The sequence below is a fragment of the Anomaloglossus baeobatrachus genome, chromosome 5 (genome assembly GCF_048569485.1).
Source record: "Anomaloglossus baeobatrachus isolate aAnoBae1 chromosome 5, aAnoBae1.hap1, whole genome shotgun sequence".
Lineage (NCBI taxonomy): Eukaryota > Metazoa > Chordata > Amphibia > Anura > Aromobatidae > Anomaloglossus > Anomaloglossus baeobatrachus.
In genome coordinates this window covers 512,964,483-512,978,112 of record NC_134357.1, presented here as the reverse complement: position 1 = coordinate 512,978,112, position 13,630 = coordinate 512,964,483, and the positions used below count along the sequence as shown (strand labels likewise).

General features: G+C 44.4%; 1 pseudogene; it reads right to left on the bottom strand.

Annotated features, from left to right (window-relative positions):
- LOC142312025 (uncharacterized) overlaps positions 1–13,630 on the bottom strand; it is a 164,905-nt pseudogene that overhangs the window by 14,546 nt on the left and 136,729 nt on the right.

The following is a 13,630-nucleotide window of genomic DNA, read 5'->3' as shown; positions in this document are numbered from 1 at the left end:
TAAGTATCTAAATACATTTCTACAATATACATACATACATACATACATACATACATACATACATACATATGTACATATTTTAATCTTTAATTCCCTTTCAGGACTTCAAGGGTTGACAAGGTCATTTTGTTACTTTTAGATTACCATCATGGACAATCGTGAAGGAGATAGGCACAGACATTGCAAAAGAATTTGGGAGTCTGGGGTTTCTAAAAGATGTAAGGCAAAAAAGCAACAATGAAATGAACAGAAGAGATAGCGAAGACAAGAATATTGGACGAGTCCTTCACTGTTCATTCAAGGCAAGTGTCAGAAAGGAGTAATGACCTTGTAGAATCTAATCAACCTGACAATGCTTCAGTGGAAATGGTTGTTGATCTTGGCAAAGAAAAGACTGAAGTAATAACATGTACAACTGAAGAACACAAAGAAAAGGAGACAAATTGGCACATTTTATGAAGAAGGTGAAGTTGAGGGCCCATCAGGGGGGCGATGACATTGGACTTTGGCCATCCATTATTTCGGAATAGATGCGAGATAACTGGTTGAAAAGCGGTGTATCAACAATCCAGCACTGTGAAGAAAGTTTGTTCATTGCACACTCAGTTCAGCAACCTAGAAAGTACCGCAAAACTCCAAGAATGTGCACACTTGGACTTTTCTGTCGTCAAAAACATAATGAAGAAGTCATAACGAGGAATTGGTTATGCTTCTCTCCCTCTAAAGGACACATTTCACGTGCAGATTGATGTGCTTTATTACAGCATCTGAGTCTAATGGATTCTGTGATTGGAAACATTCACAAGAACGTATAAAAACTCATGAGCAGTCAGCGGAACATCTGAAGGCTACAATTGCTTTCAATATGAGGTTAAAAGCAATTGGGCGAATTGATATACAGCTAACACAACAGGTCAAGGCTCAGGAGCATTATAGAAGGTCAGTATTGAAACGAGTAGTAAATGTTATTCAGTTTATTGCCGAGAGTACTTTAGCATTTAGAGGAGACAACGAATCGGTTGGATCACCTAGAAATGGAAACTTTCTGGACATTCTTGAACTCATCGCCCAGTACGACGACTGTCTTGCACAGCATATCAAAACTCAAGTCAATCGCGGAAAGGGTTATATAAACTACCTGTCATCTACAATTATGAAAGAAATTATCAATGTAATGGGCGAACAAGTCCTCAGAGAAATTATTACTCGAGTTAACAAATCAAAATACTACATCTCTTTACACTCCACACCCGATGCAGCTCACGCTGACCAACAAACCCTTGTATTGAGGTATATGGAGAAAGATGGCCCTGTGGAACGCTTTGTAACATTCATGGCAAACAAAGGCCATGGAGCTCAGGACATGTTCAATGCCTTGTTGGAATTTTGAACAGACATGACCTAGACCTGGGAAGTTGCCGCGGTCAAAGTTATGACAATGCATCTGCAGTGAGTGGCAAATACAACGGCCTACAAGCCAAAGCGAGAGAGAAAAATAATCTTGCATCCTGGATTCCTTGTACACTCTTTAAATCTGGTTGCTAAGAATGCTGTAGAAAGCTGCTCGAGTGCTGTACATTTTTTTTACTTCCTTGAAAAGCTGTTCCTCTTCTTCACAGTTTCAACGCATCGGCATCAGCTCCTGACTGAGGCTTTGAAAAATATTGACTCAACAACAGCATTGACTTTCAAACGTTTCACAACAACGCGTTGGTCCTGCAGAGCTGACGCTACTAAGGCCCTTAGGCATGACTAAAAGCAGATTAAAGATGTACTTAAACAGATTGCTGATGACTTTGAAGAAAAAAAGCTGTGTACAGTGTAAAGCAGAAGGACTGTTAGGACAAATGAATCAGCTTGAAATTGGTATTAACACCACCTTCTGGAATGATATCCTGCAAAATACAGATGCTACTAGTAAAAATCTACAACACGCAAAACTGGATCTAGACACTGCTGTGGCGTCACAGACAAGTTTAAAAAAACTATGTTGCATCAAAGCGTGACTCCTTCAAAATTTATGAGAAGCAAAGCGAAGAGCTGCCTGGTTCATCTGAGTATGTTCAGACAATAACTCGACACAGGCGCCGAAACATGTGTTTCAATCCATTGAATTATGGTCATTTGGAAGAAGTACAACTCAGCCCTTTTGAAAAATACAGAACTTTCTTGCCTATCATTGATCAGTTTATCGCTTCTCTTTACAAAGGTCTTCAAGCATATAAAGATATATCAAGCAAATTTAGCTTTTTTAGCAATCAGAAAGAACTGTCTTCAGACGAGCTTAAGGCTACAGCAGAGCAACTTGTCAGGTCTTATTCAGATGACTTGGACATTACATTTATCGATGAACTGTGTCAGTTTATAACATTTGTCAATTTATTCACAGACGAGGAGCCAAAAGATATTAGCACTGAACTTTTCATGTACAAGCTGATCATCGAAAAGGGTGTGCAGGACACTTTCCCAAATATTAAGATAGCTCTAAGTATATATCTAATTTTGATGGTAACCAACTGCAGTGGTGAGCGATCCTTCTCAAAACTCAAATTAATTGAAAACTGATTAAGGACATCCATGAAGCAGGAACGACTTGTAAATTTGGCTATCATGAGCATCGAGTCAGATATACTGCGTGAATTGGACTTTAGTGACATCATTAGTGATTTTGCAGTACAAAAATCAAGGAAAGTGCCTGGATTGTAAAAAAATGAATGATTTTACCTGATTTTACCTGCATAAATGATTTTTGTAAATAAACTTGCGTTCATTTCATTTTGTGTTACATATTGCAACACCATGAAAAATGGGCCTCCCTCCAAAATGGGCCCTGGGCCACCCACCTCTAAAATCCGGCCCTGGACATGGGGGGGGGAACATAGGTTCTTAAAAACCAGAGCAGATAACTTGGGGGTGTTCTTCTATGGGTGGCTTCGTGCGATAAATGTGTGAGAAGACCCAGGAAATTTGTGGCTCCGCAGTGTCCCCTGTGCAAGCCAGCACCAGGCTTAACCCCTTCACGACCGTGGGCAGTCAAGTCACGTCCTATTTTAACGTGACTTAACGACCAGGGACGTAACTTTACTGCCTAAAGTTCATTTGATTGCCGTGGCCATAGCAACGGCTTTCAAATGAAGTCCCCTGCTGTTTCTTACAGCAGGGGACCTTTGCTTGACCCCAGGGGGGGGGTGGCATCGTCACCCCCCATAGACGATCGATGTAATTGGCTGTTCAAATCTGAACCGCCAACCACATCGTTCGCACCGATTTCGGCTAAAATAATGCCTGAATTAGTGCGATACTGTGAGATCCGGCTATGAGATGCTGTAGCAGCTGCAGCAAATCATAGCTGGACCTCAAACATGTCACCCCCAGCCCCTGCAGCACTGATTGGAGCGATCGTGCTATGACGTGATCTGTCCAACGTCCTGCCTGCTGCTCCTGTACAGCTGTCCATCTCGCTTGCCTTCTGTTCCTCCTGCAGTTCTTCTGGTAAGTGATCCTCCTGCTAATCCTCTGGGTACTGTGAGTATAACTTTTTTTTTTTTCCCTGTATCTCCTGTCCATTTTTACACCTAATCCATCCGTGCGTCCCGCCGACCGCTGATCAGGGATGCACATAACGGATCTGCATCCGTGGTCAATTCTTGGCGTGACTTTTTCCCGTATCCCCGACGCTTTTTGTATCGCATCCATCCTTGTGTCCCACCAAGAGCTGATCAGGGATGCACATAACGGATCTGAATCCCTGCTCAATTTTTGGCGTGATTTTTTTTTTCTGTAGTCCGACGCTTTTTATATGTCATCCGGCCGTGCGTCCTGCAGCGGCCGATCAGTGCATCGCGTGCGTTTGAAAAGTCAAATGGCATTCCTTCTCTTCTGAGCCCCGCCATGCGCCCAAACAATTTATTTCCACCACATATGAGGTATCTGTGTACTCAGGAAAAATTGCACCATACGTTTTATGGTGCATTTTTTCCTGATACCATTGTAAAAAAAAAAAAAAAAAAAAGCTACCTGGTTGATGCAAAAATTTTGTGGTTAAAAAAAAAAATAAATTTCACAGTTCAACGTTATCAACTTCTGTGGAGCCCCTGGGGCTACAAGGGGCTCACCGAACATCTAGATAAATTCCTTGAGGGGTCTAGTTCCAAAATAGGGTAATTTGTGGGGTAGCTCCACTGTTTAGGCACCTCAGGGGGTCTCCAAACGTGACATGGCGTCCAGTAATGATTCCAACCAATTTTGCTGTCAAATGGCGTTCCTTCTCTTCCGAGCCCCGCTGTACGCCCAAACAATTACTTTCCAACACATGTGAGCTATCTGCGTACTAAGGAGAAATTGCACAATACGTTTTATGGTACATTTTTTCCTGATACCCTTGTGAAAAAAAAGCTACCTGGTTCAAGTAACAGTTTTGTGGTGAAAAAAAAAATTGTATTCATGGCTCAACATTATCAACTTCTGTGGAGCCCCTTGGGGTTCGCTAAACATCTAGATAAATTCCTTGAAGGGTCTAGTTTCCAAAATGCGGTCACTTGTGGGGGAGCTCCATTGTTTAGGCACCTCAGGGGGGTCTCCAAATGCAACATTACGTCAGCTAATGATTCCAACCAATTTTGCTGTCAAATGGTGCTCCTTCTCTTCTGAGCCCCGCCATGTGCCCAAACAATTACTTTCCACCACATATGAGGTATCGTCGTACTCAGGAAAAAATGCACCATGAAATTTATAGTGCATTTTTTCCTGATACCCTTGTGAAAAAAAAGCTACCTAGTTGAAGCAACAGTTTTGTGGTAAAAACATTTTTTTTTTCTTTTCACGGCTCAACGTTATAAACTTCTGTGAAGCCTCCAGGGGTTCAAAGTGCTCACCAAACATCTAGAAAAATTATTTGAGGGCTCTAGTTTCCAAAATGAGGTCACTTGTGGGGGAGCTCCATTGTTTAGGCACCTCAGGGGGTCTTCAAACCCAACAAGGCGTCCGCTAATGAGTGCAGCTAATTTTGCACTCAAAAATTCAAATGGCGCTCCTTGCCTTCCGAGCCCTGCCGTGTGCCCAAACATTTGATTTCCACCACATATGGGATATCTGCATACTCAGGAGAAAAGGCACAATAAATTGTATGGTGCACTTTCTCTTTTCTCCCTTGTGAAAATGAAAATTTCATGGCTAAAGTAACATTTTTGTGTTAAAAAGTAAAATTTTCATTTTTTCCTTCCACATTGCTTTGGTTGCTGTGAAGCACCTAAAGGGTTAATAAACTTCTTGGATGTGGTTTTGAGCAGTGTGAGGGGTGCAGTTTTTAGAATGGGGTCACCTTTGGGTATTTTCCATCACCTCGGCCTCTCAAAGTCACTTCAAATGTGATGTGGTCCCTAAAAAAATTCTTTTGTAAATTTTGTTGGAAAAATGAGAAATTGCTGATGAACTTTGACCCCTTCTAACTTCCTAATGAAAAAAAAATTTGTTTCGAAAATTGCGCTGATGTAAAGTAGACAAGTGGGAAATTTTATTTAGTAACTATTTTCTGTGACATATCTCTCAGATTTATGGGCATAAATTTTCAAAGTTAAATATATATAAAATTTAATCTTAGACTGTTCTTTTATCTCAATACCTGAATCCCATGTCTATGAGTTCGGCTTAGTTCTACACGCTACCTGGGCTAGTTTCTAGCCCGATATAGTTCTGCTAACAGACCAGGCCTATATCTAATGAGGAACTGGTGGCAGTCTACAGCACTGTACCGGATTGGCAGAAATCTGTTCCACTGAGGCTGGTGGAAAGTTCCTGTTGGAGTTGTGGGAAAGCTGGGTGCTGCGCTGGAGATTACATGGCCTACTTGGTTCCACTCTCCATGCCTCCTTGTGCCCGCAGGGACATGAGGTGTCAATGCTGCATTGTGCCAAGTGGACTATACATATGCCTTGGGGGTGCGGAACATCGCATGTTGGTGGAAGTGACGAGGTCGTCTCGCATGGCCCTAATGTATTAAAGACGTCAGGGCAGGGCTGCAAGATGCGGTTTCGTCACAGATTGACAGGATCCGCAACCAAGCAGAGGGACATCCGAGTGACCCCCTGGCCCAGTTCGTGACATATTGGTGGCAGCAGTGCGATCGAGATAATATAGTATGTGTGAGTGTGAGATCCAAAGACTGCCAGTAGCAGCTGTTGCCACTGTTGTCTTAAGACCAACTCAACACTAGAGTGTCAAAGTGCAGATACTGTAAGGTGTGTGGGTGCATAAGGTTGCAGCTCTGTTTCAGCAAAAAAAGACTGCAAGAATGGCTTATGCCACCAGGAGCCGCAAAGCTATGGAACAGGCCAATGCTACGCATGGAGCAAAATAGGTGGAGGATGGTAATGTGCATAGCGCGGAGGAGCTCCGCCAGCGGTTCCCCAGGAGCTTGATACCAATCAACAGCTCTACAGTGGACAGAGCACCATCTGGCAATTTTTAACATGGCAAGGAGGAGCCCAGCCAAGGGTCTTCAAGGAGTCAGATATCCGCCCTGCAGTGGACAGTGCACCACCTGGCTCTACAGCATGCCGCTTGCCTTCGAGCCCTGTAGTGGGCAGCTCACCCCTCTCCCATCCACCCAGCCTGACAGGCTTGGATACTCTTCTTCAAGCTGCTGTGGCCCGTTTTATGGCTGGAGACAAGGACATCTACCAGATCCTCATGGCCGCGATGCAGGCAGAGCGTCTGGCAGTGTGAGGTTGCAGAGCGAGATCGACAGGCAGAACATAACCACCAGCTGCAGCTAGCTCAGCTCGAGCCCCTATCGTCCACCCTGAACAACCGAGAGATCGAGCCTCCAAAGATTTGTATTGAGGATTTCCCCATGCTGGAGAAGGATGGAGACTTGGACTCACTTTTGATAACCTTTGAATGGACTGCCTACACCACCATCTGGCCAAGGAACAGTGAGCCAAGTACCTAACCCCCTGTTTAACACTAGAACTACTGGACTCGTGACACCTATATAAAAATACATAGTGCAAAGTAGTCAAAATGACTACCTCTGTAGTTCTAGTGTTAAAGGGTAAGGCCCTGGATATCCTTGGGGACTTACCTGCCGAGGTGGATCATGGCTATGACACCATAAAACAGGCCCTGATCCAACAGTACAACCTCACTCCGGAGTCCTACCGCAAGAAATTCTGGAGCCTGTAAAAGGAACCAAAGGACACCAGGACTGGCCACCGACGGGTCCTTGACAGAGCTGTAGACCACTGGACAAAGGGGCCTGATGTTCACCACTATACCAGAGATCCTGGATTTGTTCATCATGGAACAACTCTTGTGGAACTGCCCCGAGGACCTCTGCAAGTTCCTCCGTGACCAGAAGCTAAAGATGTCCACTGCTACGGCCACCATGGCGGATGACTACACGAATAATCGGGTCCCTGAGGCCAGGAAGGCGGCCAGCAGCACCTGCGGAGGAGGTAAGATGAATCCTGCTACTGTCTTCCCTGCGTCTAGACTGCAGGGGGTGTCGCCCTCGACTCCTCTCTCCAGGCCTGTAGCAAAACCCCGAAGGGGCCTCCTTTGCAATCAAGTCGGACACTTCATGGTCATGTGTCTCCAGCGCCATAAGACCCCATCCCTGCATCAAAGACCGTCCACCATGATATCTGTGGGTGGGGACGGTGCTAGGTCCCTGGACAATTTCCAACCCATCACCAAAGGCCAGGCTGTGGCCATGGAACTGTGGGACACCGGCGCTGAGATGACTTTGGTCCGACTTGAGATGCTATCACCCCAAGACTTAGTACCCGGAAAAACCCTCACTGTCTCCGGGATTGGAAGCATTGAGCCAGCACTGCCCATCGCCAAGGTTTATTTATAGTGGTGCGCTAAGTGAGGGGTGAAAGAAGTGGAAATAACTGCTAATATTCCTGCAAACATGTTGCTTGGGACAGATTTGGGGCAGCTGGTTTCCCAGTATGTGGCCACTGAGTATGTGGCTAATGAGTGCAGCTAATTTTGTGTTCAAAAATTCTAATGGCGCTCCTAACCTTCCGAGCTCTGCCGTGCGCCCAAACAATTGATTTCCACTGCATATGAGGTATCAGTGTACTCAGGAGAAATTGCACAATAAATTGTATGGTGCATTTTTTCCTGATACCCTTGTGAATATGCAAAGTTTTATGGCTAAAATAACATTTTTGTGTAAAAAAAGTAAAATTTTCATTTTTTTTCTTCCACATGGCTTTGGTTCCTGTGAAGCACCTAAAGGGTTAATAAGCTTCTTAGATTTGGTTTTGAGCAGTGTGAGGGGTGCAGTTTTTAGAATGGGGTCACTTTTGGGTATTTTCTGTCCCTTAGGCCTCTCAAAGTCACTTCAAATGTGATGTGGTCCCTAAAACAAATGGTTTTGCAACTTTTGTTGGAAAAATAAGAAATTGCTGATGAACTTTGACCCCTTCTAAATTCCTAACGGAAAAAAAAATTATTTCGAAAAATGCGCTGCTGTAAAGTAGACAAGTGGGAAATGTTATTTAGCAACTATTTTGTGCGACATATCTCTCAGATTTATAGGCATAACATTTCAAAGTTTAAAAACTGCAACATTTTAAAAAATTTTGCCAAATTTACGAAATTTTCACAAATAAACGCAAAAAATATTGGCCTAAATTTACCATTATCATGAAGTACAATATGTCACGAAAAAACAAAGTCAGAATCGCCAGGATCCGTTAAAGCGTTCCAGAGTGAACCTGTCAGTGATACTGGTCAGAATTGCAAAAAATGGTCCGATCATTAGGGTGTTTTAGTGGCCGGGGGTGAAGGGGTTAAGAAACGTTTTTCTGAACATGTCACAGACATTGTTTCTTTAGCCCCTTCCACCAATTTATCCTTAATAGCACGACATTTTATTAATGTTCATGACAGGTCTACCTCCACACAAGTTTCTGGTATTGAAAGGGTGTTTCTAACCGCGGCGGCAACCATAGGAGAAAGGTATTAAACCGTTTGGGATTTTTTACATGGGCACATGCTCACCACATGGATTTAATTCACGCAGGGAAATTATGTATCACTATTGATATGCTAAGCTGTTTGGATATTGAACTCTTTTATTCATTGAAATTTATATCATATTTAGCAGTGATACGTGAAGTCCGTGCTATAAATTTGAGCGTTTCCACAACATTATTTGTACTATATACAATCTTTGTGAATGTTTCATTGTTGTAATATTAAATTATTTTCATAATTTCAATTGGTTTATTTTTATAAAGTCTGATAAATATGTACTTCATTTTGTTTAATATATTGCATTACAATTTCTATGTACACACTCTTGACCATTATGGGTACCGTATTGACACATTTCAGCATCAATTTCCCCTCTATTCGGGAATATACGATTATATCACCTGTGCCAGTCGGTCCTTAATGGTTAAAAGTGAGCTTTTGGTGAAACAAACTATATGCTCTGACAAAGGACACCTCGTCTGAAACGCATTGCATCACAATTATTGCACTTATCCTCTGGATCTGCGTCCTGTATTCTTGGATATTAAAGGTTTGGAATAAAAGAAGGTTTTATGCACATGGAAGCTGGAGATTCCCTTTTCCTTAAAATTATAGACTGTTCATATCTTGTCAGTGGGCAAACTTACAAAATCAGAAAGGGATCAAATAATTATTTCCTTTAGTGTATGTGTCTCTCCACTTAACTAAATCAACATATTATTCACAGAAAACTTCATTATTCTTCACTGCTGCAGTTGTGCAACATACTCTGTCTAAAGCAGAGGTCTCAAACACGTGGCCCGCGGGCCACATGCGGCCCCTGAAGCTGCTTGTTGCAGCCCGCAGACCCCATGACAATTGTGGCCTGCAGACCCCGTGACAATCGCAGCTCTATGCTGAGGGTCAATGCCAGCAGGACTTTACTGCATTTGAATCCATTTGCGGTGCAGCGCAGAGGAGCTGTCACCTCTATTCCAGTTGCTGCAGCTGTCTGCCAATCAGATGCAAGGAGGTGACGTTATACAGCGAAGTCACTTCCTTGCATCGGATTGGCAGGTAGCAGCCATTGGTCCAGACACAGCTTCTCTGCGCGGCACCGCAAATGGATTCAAATGCAGTAAAGTTCCTGCCGGCGCCGACCCTCAGCATAGAGCCGTGATCGTCACGGGCCGCAACAAACTGGTAAGGTACGTGCTCAAGATCAAGACCCACCGCGTCCTGGATGCAGCGGGTCCTGATCAGCGGGGACGCAAGTCTCCTCCTCCTTAGGAGACCGCAGCTGCCTGTGCCCGCGATCAGGGTGCGGTCTCCTCGCTCTGTTCTGCCTAGGGAGGATGCTTCCGACTCCGCAGCATAAATTTATATGCTGCGGCCTCTGAATGCTGCATGGAAGGTCAGTTTTCACTGCGGGCCATACACGCACAGTGGGCATGGGGTTTTTAGAAATCCCATTCACTCTGCTTGTACTGTACATAGCAGGGTTTTGGATGCAGCTGAAGCATGCTACATCCAAAACTCTGCAAGTACTGATCGTGGGCACACAGGGAACGGAGGAAAGGTGAGGAGAATTTTTTTTTCTTTGCATATTACTAAAGGATAGGCAGAATACTACAGGGATGGGCAGAATACCACAGGGATGGGCAGAATACCACAGGGATGGGCAGAATACCACAGGGATGGGCTGAATACCACAGGGATGGGCTGAATACCACAGGGATGGGCTGAATACCACAGGGATGGGCTGAACACCACAGGGATGGGCTGAATACCACAGGGATGGGCTGAGTACCACAGGGATGGGCTGAGTACCACAGGGATGGGCTGAGTACCACAGGGATGGGCTGAGTACCACAGGGATGGGCTGAGTACCACAGGGATGGCCACAGTACCACAGGGATGGCCACAGTACCACAGGGATGGCCACAGTACCACAGGGATGGCCACAATACCACAGGGATGGCCACAATACCACAGGGATGGCCACAATACCACAGGGATGGCCACAATACCACAAGGATGGGCACAATACCACAAGGATGGGCACAACACCACAAGGAAGGGCACAACACCACAAGGAAGGGCACAACACCACAAGGATGGGCACAACACCACAAGGATGGGCACAACACCACAAGGAAGGGCACAACACCACAAGGATGGGCACAACACCACAAGGATGGGCACAACACTACAAGGATGGGCCCAACACTACAAGGATGGGCACAACACTACAAGGATGGGCACAATACTACAAGGATGGGCACAATACTACAAGGATGGGCACAATACTACAAGGATGGGCACAATACTACAAGGATGGGCACAATATTACAAGGATGGGCACAATACTACACGGCACAATACCACAAGGATGAGAACCTTACTACATGGCACACGGATGGGGACATTACTGCAGCATGGGCAAATTACTACAAGATGTTGGCTAAGATTACTATATGATGCTGCTAATTGTAAAACTATATTACAAGAAGGTGATAAAATGTAAAAAAAATCATAATAAAGTATGAATTTTTTTTTTTACATTAAAAATGCTTTTTTATATATAATAAACTTAACAAAAAAGCGCACGCTTGTTATAATATACAAGCAAAAACTGTTTAAAAAAAAGTGATCAAAAGATGTAGAGAAAAAAACATGGATTCATTAAAAATGTTCACTTTGTCCTGCAAATAACGCGGCCCCCCTCAATTTTTTTTATATATGCGGCCCATGTACCCAGCTGAATTTGAGACCCCTGGTCTAAAGTATATGTATATTGTTTTAGGTCTCCCTATTACTGAGTTGTGAGATCCTACATCCCCTTAACATCCATCCAAAGCCACTGTAAAATTTGTACAGCAATCCCTGAGGCAGTTTTTATAAAGGCTCTAACAGTCCCTCCATATTGGCTGTGCGTAATGTGATGGCTACAAGTCATTATAGGATCTTACATGAAAACAGCTTTATTTTTATATATTATGTTACCCCATTTTGCCATAGTTCATAAGCTTGTGTGCCAGGTCCTTACTAGTGGTGAACGGCTAAAGGTGGGAAACTACGCAGCAGCTATGGGGCCCATAAGTTGGAGGAGCTCTGTGTCAGCGCCGATGTCCGAATCCCCCTCACTAGCATCACTCTCAACTGTATCTGCATCCAGGATACAAATACATTTGAAAGCAATAATGGAAGAGGAAGCTGTCAGTATGGAGGACTATTACACTGTATAGAGGATCATCATACTGTGAGGAGGGCTGTGTCGGGGCAATCATACTGTGCTGGGATCACTGTGGAAGTATCAAAATTTGAAGAAAGGGGGGTTCTGTAGGACCATTATACTCTGCACGTGGAGAATTTCACTGTTGCAATATCTTACTGTGTTTGGGGGTGCACTTTTGTTGGCATCATACTTTATGGGTCCATGAAATGGACTACCTTCTGTAGAATCTTTTTTTTTGTGGTGGTATGTAATTAAGACTTCTACTATGGGGCCCCTTGATTTCTATGTGCACTCCTCTTGGTATGTGCTGCTCTTTAATGTTTTATCTTCTTTGTGCAGTACTGTGGAAATTTTGTCTCTATAGAGATATCCTATAATATATGGCGGCTCCTGCACCATCAACAGCACAAATCTATAGCAGCACATGGAGTAAAACAGGTCCGCAATTTACTAACATAACTGTCACAATTTTTTACATGGCCGTCTACATCCAGCCTTATCAAACTTATTGTCTGCACCAGGACGACGTCTGAAAGGCATTTTACTAAAATTCACACAGAAGCCTGCAGCAGATCCAGGAGACACATAAGATGCAGAATAACCTTCCCCTGAGCTATTCCATACCTGGACGTTTCCCTCAGATACACAATTGATTCAAAGGGTTTATGGCAGGTTTCTATTTTCTGGAGTAAAACACTAAGTCACAAAATTTTGCAACTTGACGTTTTTACGCCAGTCCCGGCCAGATCCACCAAAGTGGGCAGAGCATGGACAGGGTGTGGTGTCGCCCCTCCGGAGAATAGGTCATAAGTTCCTCTACTCTGGTGGTGTAAGGTACTGCAGAAATGTTACTCCAGGCCTTGAATGCAGTAGCATTTCTGGCAAGAACACGCCATAGAGAAGACGTGTAGAATAAACTGGCAATTTCCTCTTAATGAATTCTGCTCATCTTACCTCACACACCCCATCATTATGAATGGGGCCCACAGTGCAAGTCTTAAGGGTGCTTTATACGCTGCGACATCGCTAGCGATGTCATGCGCGATAGCGCCCGCCCCTGTCGTACGTGCGACATGTGGTGATCACTGCCGTAGATAACATTTTCGCTATGGCAGCGTCACACGCACATACCTGGTCAGCGACGTTGCTGTGACCGCCGAACAATCCCACCTTCAAGGGGGAGGTGCGTTCGACGTCACAGCGGCGTCACTAAGCGACCGCCCAATAGCAGAGGAGGGGCGGAGAGGAGCGGCCGGAACATGCCGCCCACCTCCTTTCTTCTTCATTGTCAGTGGACGCAGGTAAGGAGATGGTCGTTGTTCCTGTGGTGTCACACACAGCGATGTGTGATGCCGCAGGAACGAGGGACAACCAGCGCCATGCAACAGCAACAACATTTGGAAAAGGAGCCACGTGGCAACG